Here is a 6920-nt window from a genome sequence, read left to right on the forward strand (position 1 = left end):
AAACTTTTTTAAAAGAGAATTTTTAAAAAGCAATAAAAATGATACAGAGTCTCAAAACAAGATGATAGGAAATTAACCATGGTTATTATATTGTATATTGTTATCTTCAAAGTAGTTGCTCAGATTACCAAATACTGACATGCAAAATTGATCAAACAATATAAACATTAACTATTCTTTTCAATGAACTATTAGAAACTAGTAGTACAATTATCTTAGCTACACATGAGACTTTTAAGGGACTTTTTAGATCTAAACCATAACAGAGGGTGACTGCAATTACTAACAATATATTATATATTTCAAAATAGCTAGAAGTGGAAATTTTATGGGCCGGGGATGTAGCTCAACAGCACAAGCACCTGCCTGGCAAGCACAAGGTCCTGAGTTTGATTCCTGGTACCAAAAAAAAAAAAAAGTATTAATAGAAGAGGAAATTTTAGATGTTTTGCTGCAAAGAAATAATAAATGTTTGATGTGGTGGGTATACTAATTATCCTGATTTAATCATTACACAACATATACATGTATTAAAGCATTACACTGTATCCCATAAACTTGTATAATTATTGTGTCCATTAAAAGTGAAACTTCTTAATGTAATTTTAAAAAGCATTTACAACTGAGTTGACAAGGTTTAGAGCATCCAACAAGGACAAGAGGAAGTAACTACGGGAAATCTACCTGTGTGGAAGATATTGCCTGACAAGAGCTAAGCTTGGGTAGACAGAACAGCTTACACATGGCAACAGAAAGAAATTCTGGGAATCCTAGAAGTGATCCTGAGAAATGAATTCTCTGATCTCACTGTCCTCTGCCCTCCCACCTCCTCAGTGCCTCTCACTGACCAAACTTAACTGGAAGCTAGAGGTCAAGTTCAAGCATCTCTTCATGTCCACCTAGGGGTTCAGAGCAGGACAGATGAGTACACAGAGTGCATGGAGAGCAGATGAAAATATCCAGCCCAATGTCCAATTTCATGGAAAGGAATGAAAGGAAGGAAAGAGGTAAAACCACTCAGGGATGAAGGATGACAATAAGGGAAGAGGCTAATCCAAGAATGAAGCTTCTAGGTCAAGGGAATTGCAACAAATCACTAGCCAAACAGGAGTGAGCCCAGATTTCTAGATATGTTTATTTCCAAATGAAAAAATTACATCATTCATTTTCCTTCTCATTGCTTGAGCAAGTTTCCCCATTACACCTTGGACCCTGAAGACCTCTACAACTCTCCACCTTCATATTCCCAACCAAGCCCCCCATTTTACTTTTAGGATCATGGTCACACTGTCTTTGTCTCAGCCTAGGAGAGTAGCCAACCACCGTGTTGTTCTCCCCAGTGATGTAACTGATATCTGCAGAGCACAAAAGGGACACAATGTCAGCACAGTGTTCCCCATACCTGAAGGGAAGAGTAGAGCCAAAGTAGCAGACTTTGCAGTGGTGAATCTGACCTCAGGTTCTACCAGCAGGGGTCAGGTGCTAGTATTTGCCCTAACAGAACAATACCTTACCAGCTTCTATGGAAGGTTATATGGGCTCACACCCATCCTCCTGCCCCTAAACAAGCCCATGCTGTCTGCAGACTCCAGAAAGGCATAACTGCTAGTGGACTGGAAGAAGATGGGAGAGGAACACCTATCTCTTCTTGAAATTGAATTTTCCCTCCAAGCAGACACAGACCACTAAAACCCCAAACCCCACTTAGCATGGCAATCCAGAATTTGCTCAATTCTGGTTACAAGTATGGTAACGTCTTCTCCTAGGCAAGGATTCCAGAGTCAGTGCTAGACACAGGACTATTGACGGGGTGGGGTGGGAAAAGCAGCATCACTAACTGGTGCTTCTGTGAGAAGATAACTTCACTCTAATTTGTTCCCCACAGAAGATTAGAAACCCCATTGCTCTGCAGGGAGTAAGAGGCTGGCAGTCCTGAAGGCTGTAGGGCAGAGCCTCTGAGTGTGATAAGCCTGAGCTAAGGTTCCAGCCCTCGTGCCATCTCTGGAGGCCTCAGTTCATATAAGAACCTAGTGGGAGGAGAGACCAACAGGACCATGGGACAAGGAGTGAAAAAAGCAGGCGCTTACCATCCTCACCAATTGCATAAAGTCTGTCTTGATTATTTCTGGCACTAGGTAGTTTACTTGGAGACCTTTTAGAGCCGGCTCCATGGCCAGAGACTTACAGAGACCCAACATGGCTGTCTTGCTAGTGTTGTAGACTCCGAGCTTCTGAAAAGCAAAAAGAAGTAGACAAAGCAGACCAGCATGGGAGCAAGGGGTCTTAACCAAACAACCAAAGTTGTCACTCTAGCTCACAGACTAAGAGGATATGCCTGACTCTAGGCCCAAACAAAAATTCCCCCCCAACCCTCATCACCCTATAATAATTTTCAAGGAGTGAAGTTCTGAGATGGAGGAGCCTCTCCAAGCTTAGAGAGATGTCCACCAGTTGCTGTCATGTGTATCCACACCTGACACAGAGAAAGCTACACTAATTTTTGAACATTCAGACAGGAAAGTGGAAGTAGGAGACCCAGGGGTCCAGTCTTTGCAGTAATGTAGCTGACTACACTTACCTTGGGGAAATGGCTTAATGTCCTTGGGCTTCCAAGATATGGTGAAATAAGATTATAATATCTGGTCTGTAGCACTCAGGATGTTAGTATGGCAGTATGCATCTTACTTTCATTTTGTCCAGGATTGACAGTTGGTTGTCCCACACCCCACTGTAAGGCCTCACAAAAAGCCAAATCAGCTGACCTTCACCCATCCCTGTGGAGGGTTTCATACTCACTGGTATTGGCACATAAGCTACCACAGATGAGATCAGAACCACAGAGCTTCCTGTATGAGGAGAAAAGGAGATGGGATGATATGAGAAATGAATTCAATTAAGAGACATAACCAGGAAACTGTATTTGCATGTTAATAGAAAACTAGCATTACACAAAAAGCATAAATGGTTAGGAAACTATTTGGAACACTGCAGAGAAGCTGGACCTCTAAAGTAATGGACTCTAAGTTCACTGCTACCCCATAAACATAACCAAAGCAGTGTCTGCTTCAGCAGAAACCCAAGGCTGAGAGACAGCACTTCTGGAGATCAGAGCACAAGTAATGTTTATGCATCCTAGAAGCTCTGGTGGGATAAGGGCATCACTAATGGGTCCCAGCCCAGCCTGCCACTGGGTGGCCGCAGGATACACAAGGGTGAGGCGCTGAGGGGAATATAAGAAGGAGTGAACCCACTGTGTCTCTGTCCAGAGGGAAAACAGGGAACCTACATTCAGCATCTAGTGTATGTCAGGAAGTGTTCAGAACCAGGGCTGGTTTTCATTTATTCTGTTGGTTGGCCAATGGTTGGCTGACTAGCTGGCTGGTTTGTTGGTTGGTTGACTGGTTTTTGTAGCGCTGGGGCTCAGACCAGGGCTTTTTCCCTCTTTTCATCTGGAAAAGCCTGAGTGTGGCTGAAGGATAGGGAGGACCATGGAATGTGAGAACCACAGGAAGGAGGGCAGAGACTACCTGAGAGAAGGAAAGGAGTAGTCAGCACAAAGAAAAATTCCTGAGAAGTAAATGGCACATGCAAATCTCAGGCCCATTCTCCACCATTCCCTGGTCAGGAGGGGCCCAGGACTGACCTATCTCAGGAGGGTCCAGAATGACAGCAGAGCCAGTGTGGACAGGATATATGGAAACTTAGGTATGTGTTGTGTGCACACATGTTCATGTGCAAATGCGATGCACAGAGTGCCATATGGAGCATATAAGATCCTTCCTCCATTCTTTCCTTGTCCCAGATCTGCTCACTGGTTCCCAGAGTCCTCTCCACCAGAGGCCTGACCCCTGCCACATACATCAGGAAGTCCATGCCCCCACAGAGCTCCACTGCCTGTGAAGGAAATGGCAGAGTTGCAAGGGAAGGAATGCAGTAAGGGGTAATGACCCAGAGAAAAATAACTAAGTCCTGTCTGGCCATTCTGAAACTGTTCCACCGCGGAGTCAGATCCTTACATTCAAAGGTTGAGTAAAATATTTGTTCTAACCTCCTTGAAGCATCTAATCTCTGCCCTCTGCAAAATGTCTACTTGGTCCTTGGGCCCTACCCATCCACATCTTCACTCACTAGGTAACCCCACTTTCAACCATTCCATTTCTAACCAATTCTTTCTCTGTTTTCCCTCCACACTGGAAGGCACCTCCACTGGTCTGACCACTGAGTGCGCCCATTCTCTACCACAGTATCTACCCATTTCATCCTCCTTCATGCTCTTGATCTGCCTCTTCCAGCTCACATAAGCACTGCTCTTACTCAGTGGCCCGTCTAGTGGACTCCTAACCCAACAACTGTGTGTACATGAGCTGTGCACTCAGACTTTAACATGGATCGATCCCTTGGGGTCTTTGGAACTGCAGCTCCAGTTCTGTAGTTCCGGTCATATCTGAGGGTCTGGGTCTCTAGCACAGCCTGGGCCACATTCTGCTGTTTCTGGCTGCTGATAACCATGTGGGCTCCATCCTGGGCCAGACAACAGATTATGGCAAAGCCAATTCTGCAGGAAGGGATAGAAGTGGCTTCGCCTCTCTCCATCCAGCTCCCTGGACCCTGATTGTTACACAAACTAAGTTACTTGATTTCACCCAAGAGCAGCCTCCAAATCCTTCTAAGTAGGGAGGAGAAATTATTGAGTGCCTGCTACATATGAGGTCTTCACAAAGGTTACCTCCTTTAATTCTCACAAATTTATATATATATAGTAATATTTTATAGATAAGGATATTTTCATACCAATTTTGTTAAAAAGAGCTTTTAAAAGTAATGTTCCATCAGAACAGTAGTAAACTTGCTGGGCACTCAGCCTAAATTGTAGAGAATCTTTTTTAACTGCACAGCATTTTTTCCCTTTGTTCTAGCCAGAGGGCTCTGGTATAAATTACACTTTCTCTAAGTCTAACAGCTTTTCTCTGCAATTTAGAAACTTTTCTGCCGAAGAACATGCTCCCCCTCTGCAGTTCCTTAGTTAAAAAGGTCTGAGCACTCTTGACTGGGGCTAGCTAAGCCCCTGTCATTTGTCCTAAAGGAAGAGCAAATAACGTTTCCACTGTCCTTTACAGAACTGTCTGGGTAGCTGGAATTTCTCATATATTCAGTTCTTATGAAGGCTGGGCAATGGCAGCAAACAGCAATGATTTAAGACATCACAGGGATCTAAGAAGTCTGCAATTACTAAACAGTTCTGAAATATAGTGTCTTAAATGGGTAATGTTACAGACCATGAAACATCAAAAATAAGACAATACCCCTGCAGCAAAAAAACCTCCCTCCTCCTACCAGTGGGAAAGACTCATATATGGTAGCTCATTACAGCAGCCAGAGAGCAAGTGGAATTGGAGGGACACAGGAAAAAATGTAACTATGAATAGATTCATCTGTGAATACTGTGGTGAGACAGTGCCCTGCCCATTCCCCTGGTGCCAGTGGGCATTCATCAGTCAATAAACCCCTGTCCCTGAGTCTGAGATACAAGAAGTGTCAAGCCTTTTCCCATTAGATCAGGCCCCTAAAAGACCATGGCCACATGGCTATAGAGGATGAAGCAAGAGGGCTGTCCTGGCAGTAATAAGTTTAACATCTAAGAAGTGACAGAGACTAGATACAAACTCTGATTGCCTGAGAGAAACTGGTTTTCCAACTACACCATTCTTGGACCCTAAAAATAGGATATTTTAGGAGATTTGAGATTAAATATTAGAGCATTGTAATGAGGTTGGGACATCAGTCAGAGGTGTGTGAGATGAACAAAGCCCAGTGTAAGGTCTGGTCACAAGCCAAAAGGGACTTCCACTCACTCATTTTTTTATTGAAAAAGGGTGAAACAAAATTTCATAACAAAGTAATAGGAGAATAACAATAGTTAAAACATTACATATTGTCAACCTCAAAACATTTACTCAGAGTACAAGATATGGGCATAAAAATTTCTCCAACTTATATTAACACAAACCTTCCTTTTCAATGAACAAAAAGACATTAATAGTATAGCTACCTTGAATTTTTCTCCTTTTCCCCTCCTTCCTTTTCCCTTTCCCCACTCCTAGTTATTTTTTCCTTTTAAGTAAGTACTTCTCATTTTGCAATATCTATTGTACATTGCAGACATTATTCACTTTTTAAATTTCTTACAGCAGGGCGACAATAGAATATTTACACATGTGGGTCTGATTTACTTCACTTATGAGTATGGTTTCTAGTTGCATCCATTTACCTATAAAAGTCTCAAGTTCATCCTTCTTTATGGCTCAGTAGTATATCATTGTATAAAAATATTATATCATTTTTATACATTCCTTGGTTGATGGACATTTGGATTGCTTCCAAGATTTAACTATTATAAATTGTGCTGCTATAAATATGGGTGTATATATTAAATATAATTTAACTTCTTAAATATAACTTTTTAAATATAATTTAACTTCTTTCCTATCCTTATTCCTTTTATTTGTCTCCCTTGTCTAATTGGCCTGGATAATGTTTCCAGAAATATATTAAATAGAAGTTATGATAGTGGCCCCTTTGTCAAAGATGAGGTAGCTGAGTGTGTTTCTAGTTATGTCTGCATCTTCTAATCTGTTCCATTGATCTTCAGGTCTGTTTTTTTGCCAGTACCATGCTGATTTTATCACAGTAGCTTTATAGTAGAAGTTCAAGTCAGGAAATGTGATGTCTCCTTCCTTGCCTCTGTCGGCCAAGATTGCCTTTGCTGTTATATGATGTTTTTCACTCTTCTGGGAAGATACACAGAAGGAGACTATCTGGGTCAAATGGGACCTCTAATCCTAGCTTTTTGAGGAATATCCTACTGACTTCCACAGGGGTTTCACCAGTCTACACTCCCACAAGCAGTGGAGTAGGGTTGC

The 6920-nt window shown here is 42.3% G+C and overlaps 1 pseudogene; it reads right to left on the minus strand.

The window, feature by feature from the left end:
* Positions 1-1158: 1158 nt before the first annotated feature.
* Positions 1159-4509, minus strand: LOC106147683 (annotated as a pseudogene).
* Positions 4510-6920: the final 2411 nt, after the last annotated feature.

This window comes from Chinchilla lanigera, unplaced genomic scaffold (genome assembly GCF_000276665.1).
Source record: "Chinchilla lanigera isolate Chin_1 unplaced genomic scaffold, ChiLan1.0 scaffold00008, whole genome shotgun sequence".
Classification (NCBI taxonomy): domain Eukaryota; kingdom Metazoa; phylum Chordata; class Mammalia; order Rodentia; family Chinchillidae; genus Chinchilla; species Chinchilla lanigera.